The sequence below is a fragment of the Narcine bancroftii genome, chromosome 2, assembly GCF_036971445.1.
Source record: "Narcine bancroftii isolate sNarBan1 chromosome 2, sNarBan1.hap1, whole genome shotgun sequence".
NCBI classification, from domain to species: Eukaryota; Metazoa; Chordata; class Chondrichthyes; order Torpediniformes; family Narcinidae; genus Narcine; species Narcine bancroftii.
Window position 1 is genome coordinate 274,769,889 of NC_091470.1, and position 18,010 is coordinate 274,787,898.

The following is an 18,010-nucleotide window of genomic DNA, read 5'->3' on the forward strand; positions in this document are numbered from 1 at the left end:
TCTCATGGCCCCTCCCTCTGGGTGCCCGTATATAACCCTGGCTTCCCACCTAAACCCTGAACCCCTCTGAAGCTTGTTCATGATCCCTACCTATGTTGTAAGCTAATAAAAGCATTAGTTCTTCCTCCAGTCAAGTGTGAGCTTGTATCTACGCTACAATTTTATTAGCTTACAAACAAGGATGGAGGCGTTGCTCAAGCCCAGTATACTGTTAATAGACCCCCCAGTCCCCTGGTGTGGCTGAGGAGTTCGCATGTTGGCTAGACTGCTTCCAGGGATGTCTGACACACAGATGAGCTCCGGAGGTCGGTGCTCATCTCAAGGGTAAGGACAAAGGGGTACTGTAGTGATATGACCACCAGCCTACTGCAGGGGGTGATCTCTGTACTGCAGGAAGACCACCTAAGGGCTGACTCCACCTGGCCGCTGTCAATTAGCCGACCCGAATATAGACCTGAGGCGGCCCCTCCTGAGCCAGTCACACAGGAGCCACCGAATCATGAACTGGTGTTCAGACTTTTACTAGAATAAAGCCTGCTGTACAGACTTTTGAGTTTTGTGCTTGCTTCACTGGTACGCAGTGGTCCGAGACTGTCTTTTTTTTTTAATTTTTTATTTTTCACACCGTAAACCACATTAACCATGATACATACTTTTTCCTTTTAAAATATATACAGTGCCATTTTATCCCCCCCCTCCCTCCTCCCATCCCACCCTCCCTACCTCCTCCCCCCCCCGTCCATTTAAAGTACAAAATCTAGGATACATTAAACCAGTCAAACAATGTTGTCATTCAATAAAAATAAACAAGAAATTCCACTGAATCAATTATTTTCATTTCCTTCTCCTTTCGTTAATTTAGGTAGTGAATGTCCCCGGTAGGTTTTCTCTATTGTGTTTCATGTAAGGCTCCCATATTTGTTCAAATATTTCAATATTATTTCTTAAACTATATGTTATTTTTTCTAATGGAATACATTTATTCATTTCTATATACCATTGTTGTATTTTCAAATTATCTTCCGATTTCCAGGTTTTCTCTGGTAAACTGAATTTTTGCAATACTTTGAATAAATAATTCCATTCTATTCTGTCAAAGGCCTTCTCTGCGTCTAAAGCAACTGCTACTGCAGGCGCTTTACTCCCTTCTACTACATGAATTAAGTTAATAAATTTACAAATATTGTCTGTTGTGTGTCTTTTTTTAATAAATCCAGTTTGGTCTAGATTTACCATTTTCGGTACATACTCTGCTAATCTGTTTGCTAATAGTTTAGCTATTATCTTATAATCTGTGTTAAGTAATGATATTGGTCTATATGATGCTGGTGCGAGTGGATCTTTCCCTTGCTTTAGTATTACTGTAATTATTGCTGTTTTACATGAATCTGGTAAGCTTTGTGTTTTATCAATCTGGTTGATTACTTCCAGGAGGGGAGGAATTAATAAATCTTTAAATGTTTTATAGAATTCTATTGGGAATCCATCCTCTCCTGCTGTTTTATTATTTGGTAATTTTTTTTATTATCTCTTGTATTTCTACTATTTCAAATGGTTCTGTTAATTTATTTTGTTCCTCTATTTGTAGTTTTGGTAGTTTAATTTTAGTTAGAAATTAATCTATTTTCCCTTCTTTCCCTTCGTTTTCAGTTTGGTATAATTGTTCATAGAATTCTCTAAAGTTTTCCTTGATCTCCTTTGGATTATATGTGATTTGTTTGTTTTTTTTCCTTGATGCCAATACCATTTTCTTAGCTTCTTCTGTCTTAAGCTGCCATGCTAGAATTTTGTGCGTTTTTTCCCCTAGTTCATAATATTTCTGTTTGTTCTTCATTATATTCTTCTCCACCTTATATGTTTGTAGTGTTTCATATTTTATTTTTTTATCTGCCAATTCTCTTCTTTTAATTGTATCTTCCTTCATTGCTAATTCTTTTTCTATATTTACTATTTCCCTTTCCAACTGCTCTGTTTCCTGATTATAGTCCTTCTTCATCTTGGTTACATAACTTATTATTTGCCCTCTAATGAACCCTTTCATTGCATCCCATAGTATAAACTTATCTTTCACTGATTCCGTATTTATTTCAAAATACATTTTAATTTGTCTTTCAATGAATTCTCTAAAATCCTGCCTTTTAAGTAACATGGAGTTTAATCTCCATCTATACATTCTTGGAGGGATGTCCTCTAACTTTATTGTCAATATTAAGGGTGAATGGTCCGATAATATTCTAGCTTTATATTCTGTTTTTCTTACTCTATCTTGCAAAAATAGGTCTATTCTTGAGTATGGTTTATGTCTAGCTGAGTAATATGAATATTCCTTTTCCTTTGGGTGTTATTTCCTCCATATATCCGAAAGTTGCATTTCTTCCATCGATTTAATTATAAATTTTGTTACTTTGTTCTTTCTTTTAATTTTTTTCCCAGTTTTGTCCATATTTGAATCCAAATTCAGGTTGAAATCCCCTCCTATTAATATGTTCCCTTGCGTATCTGCTATCTTCAAAAAAATATCTTGCATAAACTTTTGATCTTCTTCGTTAGGTGAATATACATTGAGTAGATTCCAAAACTCTGAATATATCTGACATTTTATCATTACATATCTCCCTGCTGGATCTATTATTTCCTCTTCTATTTTAATTGGCACATTTTTACTAATTAATATAGCTACTCCTCTTGCTTTTGAATTATACGATGCTGCTGTTACGTGTCCTACCCAATCTCTCTTTAACTTCTTGTGCTCCAATTCAGTTAAATGTGTTTCTTGCACAAATGCTATATCATTTTTTTCTTTTTTCAGTAAATTTAGCAGTTTCTTCCTTTTAATTTGGTTATGTATTCCGTTAATATTTAAAGTCATATAGTTCAGCGTAGCCATTTTATACTTTGTTTATCTTCCCTTTCCGTTTCTCCATCATCACCTTTCCTTCTTATCCATTTCTGTTTTCTTGTTTTGAACACTTTATAAGACAACATTTCTAAAACATCAAACATTTTCCTTATTCTCCTACTTAAAACTTCTTTAACCCCATTCTCCCCTCCCCCTCCTGAGTTGTCCTTTATCCCTTGTCGGACAAACACATCTCCCCTCTCCATTTGGATTTGCGAATTCACTCGCAAATGTCAGCTGATTTTGCAGTGACCGTAACTCCTCCCCACCCAGCACCCCCCCCGAAAAGATTTCAATTTTCATATGTAACAAAGGTCACTCTTTTAATTCCCTCCTTATTCCCTCTATTCCATTTCCCTCCCTTATTAATTCTTGTCTATACTCTATATATTTTCCTCTAAATATGGATATATTCATGTATGCACACTATATATATACACACATATACCCCTTTACACACATACATATAGATCGTGGTCATTTTTACTCTTATTACATGTCTTCATCTCTCTGCTTGTTTTGTAGTTGTTCTGCAAATTTCTTTGCTTCCTCTGGATCCGAGAATAGTCTGTTTTGTTGCCCTGGAATAATTATTTTAAGTACCGCTGGGTACCTTAACATAAACTTATATCCTTTTTTCCATAAGATCGTTTTCGTTGTATTGAACTCCTTCCTCTTCTTCAGGAGTTCAAAACTTATGTCTGGATAGAAAAAAATTTTTTGACCTTTATATTCCAGTGGCTTTTTGTCCTCTCTTACTTTCTTCATTGCTTTCTCCAATATATTTTCTCTTGTTGTATATCTTAAGAATTTTACTAAAATGGATCTTGGTTTTTGCTGCGGCTGTGGTTTCGGGGCTAAAGTTCTATGTGCCCTCTCTATTTCCATTTCTTCCTGTAATTCTGGTCTTCCCATGACCCTGGGGATCCAATACCTAAGGCCCATGACCCTAAGGCCCACTATCTTTATATTATTTCTTCTATTATAGTTTTCTATTATATCTATCTTCTGAGCTAACAGCTCCTGTGCCTCTTTAGCTTTTTTATTAGATTCTTCTAATTTCTCTTTTAAGTCATTTACTTCCATATCTACAAATGTTTCTCATTTTTCCATATTTTCCACTCTTTTTGCCAATTCTGATATGGCCACTTCCATTTTATTCATTTTTTCTTCTGCATTCTTAATTCTTCTTTTTATCTCATCAAATTCTTGTAATTGCCATTCTTTCACTGATTCCATATATTCTTTAAAAAAAGATATATCCATTGTCTTGCTTTTCTCTTCTTCTTCCACTTCTTTCTGTTCTTCTTCTTCCTCTGGATTGACCATCTGTTGTTTCCTTGTTTTCTTTTTACCCTTTTCTTTCTTGTTGTCGTTATTGTCTGTGTTCTGCATCTGCTGCTGTGCTGCAGGTGTCTCTCTCAGCTGTGGAGATCGACTCCGCAGCTGTTCCCTCCTCCCGTCAGTGTGTTTTTTTTCATGCGCGGTTGCGCACTTTTACTCAGCTCTGCGAGCCATTTTTGTAGTCCCGAGCCCGGGACCTCCACTGACCTGTGGGAGCGGGCCTCTCTCTCCGCGGCGGGCCTCTTCGGACAGGTAAGGCCTTCACCTTCTTCTTCCGACGTATTTCCTTCTTCTTTTCTTCCCGTTGTTTTTGGTTTTTCTTTCTTCGCTGCCATTTTCTTCACAATTTTACTTTCACTTTGTTTTGGTTTTTAAGTTTGTGCCTTTGCTTTTTCTCTATCTTTTTTTAACTTTTCTGGAGAGGGCTGGAGTTCCCCTACCGGCCACTACTCCATCACGTGACTCCTTCGGTCCGAGACTGTCTGACGTATGAGGCTACCATCAAGGCGCTGAAGACCCGCTACATGAAGGCCCTGAATGAGATCCTAGCAAGGCACTGGGTTTTCCTACGCCGCCAAAGGCCCGGAGTCGATCGACGACTACCTGCTGGATTTGTGGACACTGGCTACGAAATGCAGCTATGAGGCCACTTTGGACCGCATCCGGGAAGATGAACAGATCTGGGACACCCTAGTCGCAGGGGTCTAATCAATGTACTTGAGGCAGCAAATGCTCGAGTCGGGAAGGAAGGACCTCGCTAGCCACGTCGAGCTGACAAAATCACTGGAACAGGCCACTCTCAAGAACAACGACCTTGAGGCCAGCGAACTCGCGCTTTCTGGTGAGTACCTCCAACGACAAGCTGCTCCCACTATGGCGACCCCCACTCTAATGGCTGCCGCTTCCCGAGCCCGGGAGTGCTTTTCCTGCGGCAAGGGACAGGACCCCTATGCCTGCTGCCCGGCCAAAGACTCTGCGTGCTCCAGCTGTGGGAAGAAGGGACATTGAGCGAGGGTCTGCCATGCAAAGGGAGGTCTGGGGAAGTTCACTGCCTGAACCGCTCCTGGTTCCAATTCCAGCCCCAAGCTGTCGGCCCGGTACTCGCCCAAGATCACGTGCTGTGCAACCCGCCACCTATGGAAATGGCATGAAAAGGCTCGGTGGCCATCCTGCAGCAGCCCGATTTTGAATTCAGCACCATCATCATCATTAGAGGAGGAAGGAGGGTGGCCATCTTGCCGCACCATGAGGTCAGCACCATCTTACCTGCACAGGTCAACTCAGGACAGAGGGGGCCACTCGAGGGAAGAATACGGCATCTCCAGCAACCCGGCATCGCTGGTTCTCAACCAGAATAGACCTCACCAGCTCAGCAACTCGATGGTGACGGTGAAGGTAAACGGACATTCGACCAAGTGCCTGATTGACACAGTCTCCACGGAAAGTGTCATAGAGTCACAGACTGTGCAAAAATATAACTTAAAAATATTCCCCTCTAATTACTGAATCTTCCTAGCGTCCCAGTCTCATTTGGCGCGTGTACAAAAACATTGTATAGTTTATCTGTCATTTGAAGGGGGAGGGAATTTTGTAAATTTCATATGTACATTCTAGATGAATTGTGTGCTCCAGTATTGTTGGGTCTGGATTTCCTGTGTCACCTTAAAAGTGCGACCTTGGAGTTTTCTCCTTCCCTTCCCCCGGTAACGGTTTGGAACAGAGGGCCCTCAAAATCAGAACCCACTTGTAGCCTCTCCACGCTGAACATCGACCCCCCCCCCCCCCATTCCTAAACCTGCCCATCACCACCAAGAGCAGAAGGTACAGCGTGGCACACAGGGAGTTTATAAAGACGGAGACCCAACGCCTGCTGGAGGAGGGGATCATTGAACCCAGCACCAGCCCGTGGAGAATGCAAGTGGTGGTCATAAAGGGGGAAAACAAGACCAGTTTTAGTGATTGACTATAGCCAAACAATTAACAGATACACACTCCTGGATGCATACCCCCTCCCTTGTATTTTGGATACGGTGAATGATATCACGCAGTATCGGGCCTATTCGACCATCGACCTGAAAGCTGCCTATCACAAGCTGCCAATCCATTCTGAGGTTCACCCGTACACAGCATTTGAGGCTAATGGTCAACTCTATCAGTTCTGGAGGGTCCCTTTCTACCAATGGGGTGTCTATTTTCCAGCGGCAGATGGGCAGAATGGTGGACAAGTACAGGTTGAAGGCTACCTTCCCATACCTCAAAAATTTCACCATCTGTGGCCACACTATGGAAGAAGACCATGACACCAATCTCCAGAGCTTTCTCCACATGGAGAGTACCCTGAATCTCACCTACTCTTCTGACAAATGTGCATTCCGGACTACACGACTGGCTATCCTTGGCTGGCTACGTGGTGGAGAATACCATCATTGGTCCCGACCCTGATAGGATAGTTAGAGCTTACCCTCCCTGGACCCACAAAGGCTTTGAGGAGATGATTGAGGTTTTTCTCATATTACGCCCAGTGGGTCCCTCAATACACTGACAAGGTTCATCCCCTCTTAAAGGCTACCACTTTCCCCATTTCGGCCGAAGCCCAGACAGCTTTTAATTACCTCTGAAGTTACAATGCGAAAGCCGCCATGCACGCGGTAGATGAGAACGTACCTTTTCAAGTGGAAAGTGATGCTTCGGACATAGCCCTGGCCGCTACTCTCAATCAGACAGGCAGGCAGGTTGCTTTTTTCTCATGGACGCTTCAGGGCCACGAGCTCCAGAACCCATCTGTGGAAAAGGAAGATCAGGCCATTGTAGAAGCTGTAAGGTACTGGAGGCACTACCTGGCTGGTAGAAGATTTACACTCTGTGATAGTACAGATTCTATCACCAATGTGTATATGAACATATGTACAGATGGTAGTGTAGGATGACTGTGATTGGCTGAGAGTGTAGCCCACCTACTGGCAGGTCTTAAAGGATTGCTCCTAGCCAGACCAGGTCATTCTGGACTGGTCGACCTTCTTGTGATATCCTCCAGTCTTTTAGTTAATAAAAGCCTTGGTTTGGATCAACAAGTCTTTGGTTCTTTCGACACGCATTACACACTCCTCACGGACCAGAGTTTTGTCGCATTTATGTTCAACAATGCCAAGAGGGGAAAAATCAAGAATGATAAAATTGCTAGGTAGAGGATCAAACTCTCCATCTACAGTTCTGACATCACCTACCGGCCAGGGGCCATTATTGACCCTCCAGATGCTTTGTCCAGGGGATGCTGTGCCTCCGCACACACCGGTCAACTGCAGGCCATACACAATGAGGTCTGCCATCCAGGGGTCACCCGCATGGCTCATTTTGTCAAGACTCACAATTTGCCCTACTCAATAGAAGACATCAGGGAAATGACCAGGTCATGCGAGGTCTACACTGAGTGCAAGCCGCACTTTTTTCGCCCTATGAAAGTGCATCTGATTAAATCATCCAGGCCCTTCAAATGGCTGAGCGTTGACTTTAAGGGACCTCTCCCCTCCACGAACGGGAACATCTACTTTCGGTCATCAACGAGTACTCCCTCTTCCTGTTCACCATCCCATGCCCAGACACGTCCGCCTCATCTGTTATGAAAGCCCTAGACTCTATTTTCACCCTGATCAGGTATCCTGCCAATATTCATAGCGAGCAGGGCTCAGCCTTCATGAACGATGAGCTGCGTCAGTACCTGCTGGTGAGGGGCATTGCATCCAGCAGGACTACCAGTTATAACCTCAGGGGAATTGACAGGTTGAAAAAGAGAATCCCACAATCTGGAAGGCTGTCAAAGTTGCCCTGAAACAAAAAGGCCTTCCAGACTCGCTCTGGCAGGATGTCCTCCCCATAGCACTCCACTCAATTTGGTCGCTACTCTGCAATGCGACCAATGCTTTTCCTCATGAGCTCATGTTCACATTCGACAGAAGGTCGGCAAAAAAGACTACACTCCCAGCCTGGCTCACTAGTCCTGGTCCAGTCCTTCTCAAAAAGCACATGAGGAGAAGCAAGACCAACCCCCGGTGGAAAGGGTGAAACCACTCCATGCCAACCCTACGTGGAGGACCCTGATGGCAGGGAGGACAGCATCTCCATCAGGGACCTGGCATCCATCGAAACCGAGGATCCGTTGCCTCAGGTTCCCCATGAGCTACCGAGCTCTTTTTCCCCACCCCCTGCCCAGGGCCTCAGGGGACCTGGTTCAGGAGGAGAGTGAACCCCCCTCTATCATCGAGTTGGAGCTCCAGCCCACTACTCCTCCATCACAGTTGGACCAGGAGACTCAAGGAGCCCAAGGCCGGCACTCCACCAGGATCTCCAGACACCCCAGACTGCCTGAATCTATAAATAGTATTGTAAAATATTTCTCTTTTGTGTCTATTACCGGCTTCTGATCCTTGTTCTCTTCATCTACAGACCCTTAATTCTGAAAGAAGGGGTGAATGTAGTAAACTGGGATGCACTAGAGGTGTCCTGTACTGACGACTGGTCCCACCTCCCCGCCCCTCTCCCCCAGGGGCCTGTATATAACCCTGGTTTCCCACCTAAACCCTGAATCCCTCTGAAGCCTGTTCATGAACTCCACCTGTGTTGCAAGCTAATAAAAGCATTGGCTCTCCCTGCAGTTGAGAGTGAGCTTTTATCTACGCTACACAAGCATGTTATAGAATGCACATATACTGTACAGGGAAATTTTTACTTGCAGCAGGCTGAATAGTAACATAAAGAAAACTACAATGGTAAACCTAATTGAATTTATGATAGATAATAATCACAGAGATCTAAATGCAATCATCCCAAGAGCTCATGGGAGCAGCAAAGGGAGATGACTAGATACCCTGAATTTAGGTTGAAAGGGAGCATTAAAGGGTGCAACTAGAAGCACCTGCTAAGGTGATGAACCGACCCTGCTATGCTGGCTCGACCCCGCATACGTCACAGTTCTTTTGGCGTGTCAGATCAGTGCCTGATTAGTGTAACAAGGGGAGGTTTAAAAGTCTGATAGCGGTTAGAAAGAAATTGTTCTTGAACCTAGATGTGCTGGTCTTCAGGCTTGAAGGCAGCAGTGAAAAGAGGATGTGACTAGGGTGATGGGGATCCTTTATGATGTTGGCTGCCTTCTTGCACAGCACCTCACACTGATGTCTGCAATGGAAGGGACATCACAAGGTCCATTGTTTGTTACCCTTGTGGAGCCTTCTGCTTTCTTGGGAACTTGAATTAACAGCAATGTAACCAGTCAGTATAATTTCCATACTGCACCTGTGTAAGTTTGATAGAGTATTCAATGGCATACCAAGTCTCTTCAGACTCTTTAGAAAGTAGAGATGTGGCATGCTTTCTTCACAGTTACCTCGATGTGCTGGCTCCAGTTCTTCCTAAATATGGACTCCCAGGAACTTGGAAGGTTCTGTCCTTTGCCACCCCCATCCCATTAATGCGAAATCCCTGGAACTGAGAAATAGGTATTGGCCAAAAAGAAAGAATGTTGAGAACACTCTACAGGTCAGACACATCTATGGAGATTAAACAAAAGCTAGGCTTACTAGCTGAAAGCTACAGCTTGCCCTCATGAAACTGTGAAATTTATTGACATCAGGGAACAAATACACCACAGGAAACTTGCAAATCCGCATGTAAACAATTTCACTATCATGCAAGTTAACTTCAAATAACCACGACAGAAGGTTAAAACAAACAATATCTACTACCTCTCTCCAGACAGAGCAGGCACGGCTCTTAACTTAAAGAAGTTTCTCACAAATTAGATCAGATGACCCATGATGGTTCCCTTTGAGATGAATGTGAGAGACCCCTGACCCATCTGCACAATTAGTTAGTTGACCAGCACTGTATGCGATCTCAGAATCAGAATTTATTGTCATGAACAAGTCATAAAATTTGGTGTTTTGCTGCAGCGTCATAGTGCATTCATATTATAACCATCTTACAACTAAAGGTGAAAGGGGAAAAGTTTATAGGGAACAGGAGGGAGAACTTCTTCACATAGAGAGTGGAGAGTATGTGGAATGAGCTGACAGCTGAATTGGTAAATAAAGGATCAATTCAGACATTTAAGAAATTTGGACAGGTATATGGATGGGAGGGGTATGGAGGGCTCTGTTGTGTGGATTGCAGAGGCTCACGTAACCCCTCTGGAATCTGGTGGAAATGTGGATTGCAGAGGGGCATGTGATCCCTCCATCTGGAATCTGATCGGAAGTCACCTCACCTGCCAATCAGCGCACACCTGGTCATTGGTCCCTTTAATTGGCTTATCGATTCCTTGGCCGGACCCTCCAGCTGATGACTCTATAAAGCCCACTGCATGTGAGTCATCTTCCTCTTTCTCTTCTGGGATGAATCCGAGGTCCACTCCAGATTAGGAACCGTGGGTAACACTGGAGGATTGTTGGTAAGGTGTGCGCAGTCGAAAGGTTGGGAGCTGACTCAAGTCAGAAAGATAGATGTGATTAGCAGTCAATGAGGTGCCGATTCATGGAAGACAAGTCCATGTAGTTGACTCAGGTGTTGTTCACTCAAGTAGAGTGCTCTCTCATGTTGATCATGTGCTTTTAACTGTGATTCAATGAAAGATTCTGCATTTCAGCTACATTTCAGACTTGAACACAAGAATCTAGGTTGATACTCCACTGAGAAAGTGCTGGACTGTTAATGATCCTGACTTTCGAAGGAAATACAGACCAACACCTTGTCTATTCTCTCAAGTGAGCACTGGAGTGCTGGGAATACATTGCACTGTTTTGATGAGTAGATATTAAACTCTTACTCAACTGGATTAAACCAAACATCCAACAATATCCTATAGCTGTACATTGCTTACTTATCTGTAAATTGATTCCTTCTTTCCTATAGCACTATAGTAAACCACTTTGATATATCCTTAGTTCACAAAACGTGCTGCAAAGTTTCAAGCCTTTTTTCATTTTACTCCAAATTCTTGTTTTATCATTTGAGAAGATGCTGACATTCATCACCTTCCAACACTTCCAAGTGGTGGCTTTTCTAGAGAATAGTGAGATCACTATTAACCAACAACCCCTCCCCCCCCCCCCCCCACCACTTGCCCCGCAGCTAATCATTTGTGCCCAAGCTGAAATCAATTGGCTCATCATTCCTTCTTGCGGCACAGTTGGTTTTATTCTATGATAGATGGACAAACAATCAGATTTCAGGAGATGATCATGCAATTCAAAGTTTCAAATTCACTTATTGCCTCATCAAATGAAATTATTTTTCTGCACCAAGAATTACTCAGCACTTACAATGCAGTCATCCATTACTTAATCCCTTAGGGATTTGTCTGAAAGACAAAATGGAAAAAAATACAAGAGTGCCAACTCCTTATCACTCACTCAATACTAATGAGATAGCTCAAATGATATTTTAAAATATCCATTGCTATTAGTGTCCTTTCTGGATTGGCTATGAGAAATAATCTCATGATCTCAACTCTTTAGTGTAATGTGTCATCACTGAAGATTAGACAATCGGAAGAACATGAGACAAAGTGGAACAAAATAATCTATCAGTTAATTGTTACTAATTTAATTAATTTCATGAAGAAATATATAGAATTATTTTATTAATTCAAGGAGATGTACATATAACTGGCAAGGCCAAAATTTATTGCCCATCCTAAATTTCTCCAAATAAGGGAGTGTGTGTGGAGGATACGTGCCCTCCTGCCTGTCTGTAACATTGTGGATTATGGGTGGTCATATGTCCTCCCTGTCTGAAACTTATTCGGGAGTCACATCACCTGTCAATCAAGGTTGGACTCTAGCCATCCATTGGTGAACACCTTGACGTTGGCTAATTTAAATCACCTAGGGTCATTAATGGCTAGAAGCACAGATTTGCATTGTACATAACACCAACGCACAGCACATTCTTTCTCTGTGCCTCACGGTCCAAGCGCCGGACACCGCTCAATGCCAGGTTGCTACTGTGGACATTGCTGAAAGTGTACTACCCTGAAGCTGAGTCATAGTATTGTGATAGATCAATACTTGCAGATAGCCACACCCCCATTGGTACAAGGAACTGCGTGTCTGTAAAAGTCCCTGTTTGTAGTGTGTGTACGTAAGTGTGTAAATGTGTCGAAAATTGGTTCACTATTATCGGAGTCCAACCTAAGTATGAGGTGAATGTCTATATCATTGCTTAAGTGAAATAGTAATTGAGTACTATTTAACATTCTTCCTGTTTGTCTCCCTTGTGTCCAGACTCCTCTCTCTGTGAATCCACCAAACCTGATACTCTTTCCAACATTTCATGGAGAAAGTTTGCAGACACTGTAATTTAATACACAAATAAAAGTTCTGGAGAAACTCAGCAAGCCATGCAGCATTCTTAATCTTTTTCTTTGGCTTGGCTTCGCGGACGAAGATTTATGGATGGGGTAAAAAGTCCACGTCAGCTGCAGGCTCGTTTGTGGCTGACCAGTCCGATGCGGGACAGGCAGACACGATTGCAGCGGTTGCAAGGGAAAATTGGTTGGTTGGGGTTGGGTGTTGGGTTTTTCCTCCTTTGCCTTTTGTCAGTGAGGTGGGTAGCAAAGATAAAGATACATAACCAACGTTTCAGACTTGAGCCTTTTGTCAAGGAATGTGCAAAAAGCAGGCAGTTAAGGAATCAAGTTGAAATTTTTAAAATGGATTTTATGAATAATTTTCCATCCACTTTTTCTACTTTATCCACTACACTTAATCAGAAATTTTAATAATAATTAATGATTTTATATGCCAGTATTATTGTACATTAAATGGTTGTTTTTTAAAATTTTTCTTACTTTTGGGATGGGGGTTGGAGAGAAAAATATAAAAGGTTTTTTTGTATCATTGGATACGGATATTTGATTAATGTTTAATTCATTGCTTTTTTCTCTCTAATTATACAAATAATTATATAAAATTTTCAAAAAAAAGCAGGCAGGTGCTGACTTATGCAATGTGAGAATTCAAGAATCAAAGAAAATGTATACAGTTTCTTCAAAGGCTCTTCACATATTGTCTCTTAAACCTTAATTGAACATTGTTGCAGCCCCAATAGCAGTTTGTCACAAGACACAACTGCAAAAGAGTAAAGGAGTGTCTATTATTGTTCACAACCAATGCAGGCGTCCCCCGTGTTCCACCTGTATTGGACGTGGAGCTAATTGCTGTATTCCATACAAGTTACTCCCATAGTGCAGTAATCTGGGAAATTTCTGTCGGAAATTACAGAGCTCCAAGTGTTTCAGATTACGTTTCAGGCAGTGAGCAAAGGCTGCCATCAGTTAAGATAGTGGCAATGTATGCAGATAATATGTGCCAATCCTCTCTGGTTAATGGAGCTTTTATTTGGAGAAGATAGAACAGATCACAAACTATAAATCAGTGCAGTTTCGCACACAAATCACTTCAAGGAGACTCAGTTCAAAAGGCATGCCATTCCTCTTGTGCAGTTTTACTGAAGAAGTAATTTGTTCCGATATGCACTTCAGAGCTATGTACTCAGCCTGCTATTGTTCAAATTGCTGACTCATGACTGCACTGCCAGATTTGGTTCAGAGAAAATCATCAAATTTTTGGATGCTACAATAGAGCTTGGTCTCATCAGCAATGATGAATCGGCTTACAGAGGTTGGGAGGCTTGTAAGATGGTGCAAGAACAGCAATCTGAGTCTTAACAGGGTCAAGACAAAGGAGATGATTGTGGACTTCAGGAGGACGAAGGTTGACCACTTTCCATTTGAAATCAATGGCTTCATTGTTTCTTGGTGAGCATATAATGAACAACTAATCCTGGACCCACAATACCTTCTCATTGGTCAAGAAGGTGCAGCAGCGCCAACACTTCCTAAGGAGATTGAGGAGGGCAAGCTACCGGCCTTCATCTTGACATTTTACAGGAGCGCAATTGAGAGTGTCCTGTCTGCCTGCATAACATAACATAACATAACAATTACAGCACGGAAACAGGCCATTAGGCCCTTCTAGTCCGCACCGAACCAAACACCCCTTTCTAGTCCCACCTCCCTGCACAATGCCCATAACCCTCCATCTTCTTCTCATCCATATACCTGTCCAACCTTTTCTTAAATAATACAATTGACTCCGCTGCCACTATTTCTCCCGGAAGATCATTCCACACGGCTACCACTCTCTGAGTAAAGAAGTTCCCCCTCATGTTACCTCTAAACCTCTGCCCCTTAATTCTTAATTCATGTCCTCTTGTTTTAATCTTTCCTCCTCTTAACGGAAATAGTCTATCCACATCCACTCTGTCTATCCCTTTCATAATCTTAAATACTTCTATCAAATCCCCTCTCAACCTTCTACGCTCCAAAGAATAAAGACCTAATCTGTCCAATCTCTCCCTATACTCTAGATGCTTAAACCTAGGTAACATTCTGGTAAACCTTCTCTGCACTCTCTCCACTCTGTTTATATCCTTCCTATAATTAGGCGACCAGAACTGCATCATTGACTGCTATGGTAGCTACAAATAATTGGATCAGAAATCAATACAGAGTATCATCAAAATGGCTAGGATGATTACTGGGGTATCTGACACCTATGGGAATTGCTTGATTCTGGATAAGTGAATTTTCTGGTTGCTTGAGATTGCAAGTAGTGAGGCATGCCAATTTTAAACTTCCATATTTTTTACCTATTTATTTTCCATAAATATTTTTGCCGGTTGCTTGAGGCTGCCGGTTGCTTGAATTCCAGATAGTGTGTGTGTGTATAAACATAAAGTCATAATTTCAAATCAATAAACATGATTAGGATGTGCTGTGTATATGTGTGTGCACCGTGGTCCAGATAAATCCTGATTTGACTGGTTGAATGTGTTGTCAGACGATAATAAACTTCAACAAGAAGTAATAATGCTGTATATTAAAGATAAAATGTAACTTGCGCACGCTGAGCAAAGACACAACTAACAACACAATAGCACCACCATCTGGTACGGAGTCATCACTATGATAAGTACTGTATAAGCCAGGTGGCAGCACAAAAGAAGGAAATGAGGAAGCTAAAAATAGGACATGAAGGATTTGTGTGCATGATTGCAGTGATCTATATTTTGTGACCTGTTGTGCTATCTCCTCCTAGTAAAATCTCCATTAAGTGAAGAGGTTTGGCACATATTATCAGCCTACCCTGAAGAGAATACCGATCTTCTGAAACATATCCACAATACAACAGAGGACGTGCTGTAAAGAATTATGGGGCTTCTGTTTTAGTAAGTAGCCTAACAAAGAGTTAACACTTTAGTATTATATGCAACTAAACAGTTCACAGTTGCAGAGACATTGCAGCCTTGGACAGTTTGGCAATATGAAGCGCGAGGTAATGGCATACCAGAATGTCTCTGGGAAAAACAAAGGATGATAGATCACAGAAACTGCAAAAGACAGAAGCAAAACATTAGATTTATCAATTCGTGAAAAATGTGTCAAACTGCACGTAGGCATCAGTCCAAAGGACTATATAAGTTGTATGTAAAAGAATGTTGAACAAGGATGTCAAACATCATGGGAAAAGGGGCCTCCTCTGAGTGTAGACTAATAAAGATTTGCTAGCCTTACAGATAAAGAATCACAATTAGGCAATAGATTGGAATAAGGTGGCATAGGTACAAGGTGGCTGGATATGTTTGATAACAAAACTACAAGTCAGGCTCAACTAATGTAGAATGACCAAAGATGAGCCTGTCTAAAGTTAATTAAGTTGCATATCTGTAAAAACCATAAGGACGGATGTTAATGAAAAACTGGAACAATCAGTTGCAATAAATCTGTACAATTTTGTAACTGCATTTATCTCCCAACAAGATGTACCAAAAGGCTGTATAAGTTGAGTGAGGCTCAGTGCAGGGAATGAGGGGCACTGACATTATTTGTACCCCTTACTCCTGCTAGCGTAATACAATGAAGTTGGTTGCTACTCATTGGTTTTGCTGTGTCCTGCTATTTGTTTTATTACAGTGTAGGCTGACTTTCAGTGTTGGCAAGCTTAAAATGTATTAAAATGACTAAATTCCCTGGGTCTCTCCAAGTGTATTGTATGACATTGTAGGTTACTAGGGAAAATGATACTGTACCCTGACAGAGACATTGTATTATTTGTAAGGCATGTGAGGTACTGAAAGACTGGAGATTGAAAGCCATGGTGTGCCATGGGTATTGGTGTTGGTTTATCATCTATATTAATGATTTGGATGAGAATATAGTTGGCATGGTTAGTAAGGTTTGAAATTGATACAATATCAATGTCAATAGTATAGTGGTCTGTCAAAAGCATTATCGAAAATTACAACAGGATCTACTGGGAAAGTGGGCTAAATGACAAATGGATTTTAATTTGGACAAGCGCAAAGTGTTTAATTTTGAGAAGATAAACCAGGGCAGGACATACACAAGTAAAAGGCAATAATGGAGAGTTCTGGGAAACCAGAACATAGTTCCCTGAAAGTGGCAACACAGGTAGACAAGGTGGTTGGCATGTTTGCTCTCATTGGCTAGGACGCTGAGTAGAAGAGCTGTGATGTCAAAAGTCACAACTGTTCAAAATGTTGATGAGCCCATACTTGGAGAACTGTTCTAGTTTCCTAAGTATAGGAAGGATGTTATTAAGCTAGAAAGAGTTCAGAAAATATTCACAAGGATAATGCTTGAAGTGAATAGATTGAGTATAAAAAGAGGACGGATAGTCTGCAGTATTTTCTATGAAGCAATAGTGGCTGACCTAAGATTTGGGTAATCTCCTGAAAAAAAATTACTGGGATTCAATACCCTCAGGTAGCCAGAGATCTCCCCATAGTTCTCCAATGTAGAGTCTGGAGTACAGCCTGGACAAGTTTACCGGGTCTGTCAGATATGTAATGCTGCTTAATACAAATTGAAGGAAATTCGGATACTTTGCTTAACTTTCACTGATTTCACAACTGAAATAATTCAAAACTTGCCAGAGTGGACTTTGTTATTAGCCCCAATTGACTTGGGCCTCAGCAATGCACAGCCATCCATAACACACTTGTCTTTGCTGATCCACAGAAGAATGAGATCATTTACAAGGCATGCCAAAACTTAACTCCAGTGTATAAAGAATAGTAGAAGACAGTCCTCTGCTCCATGCAATGTGCGCTACATATTTATATTATCTAGAATATTACAATATATGCACACTTGGGTTTTCAGGAAGAAGCAAAAAAAGTTATATTTATGATATTCCTCTCTGACACCACTGAAGGTCTGAAACTGGTTCTGATTGCTCCAATGCTAATAATTTTGTCTTGTCAGAAAATTCCTCTCGTTAAGGAATACAGTGAATCAATTTCCACTGAATGAGACAGCAGGTGTTTCCAGAATCACTGGGAAAAGAACCATGAAAATTTTCACACAACTTAAATGTTACCCTGATGTGTACTAATCCAGTTAAGTGGAACAAAAGTGTTAACTAGAAGGCAACTATTCCATAACCATAAGACAAAGGTTGAGAAATAGGCCATTCAGCCCATGGAGTCTGCCCCCAACATTTCATCATTTTCCCACTCAGCCCCACTGCCTGGCCTTCTCCCCATAACCTTCTCCAATGTCAGCACATCCTTTCTTAAACGAGGAGCCAAAAACTGCTCACAATCCTCCAAGTGAGGTCTCACCGGTGCCTTATAAAGCCTCAACCTCACATCCTGCTCTTGTATTCTATTGCTCTTGAAAAGAATGGCAGC

The 18,010-nt window shown here is 41.7% G+C and overlaps 1 protein-coding gene across 1 annotated transcript in view; it reads right to left on the reverse strand.

The window, feature by feature from the left end:
* The window catches only part of ano10a (anoctamin 10a), a 95,173-nt gene extending 88,149 nt beyond the window's left edge, over nucleotides 1-7,024 (reverse strand). The window contains exon 1 of the mRNA XM_069920972.1: nucleotides 6,908-7,024. The gene's annotated coding sequence lies outside the window, so the exon portion shown is untranslated. The remainder of the gene's footprint in view (nucleotides 1-6,907) is intronic.
* Between the last annotated feature and the right edge of the window lie 10,986 nt (nucleotides 7,025-18,010).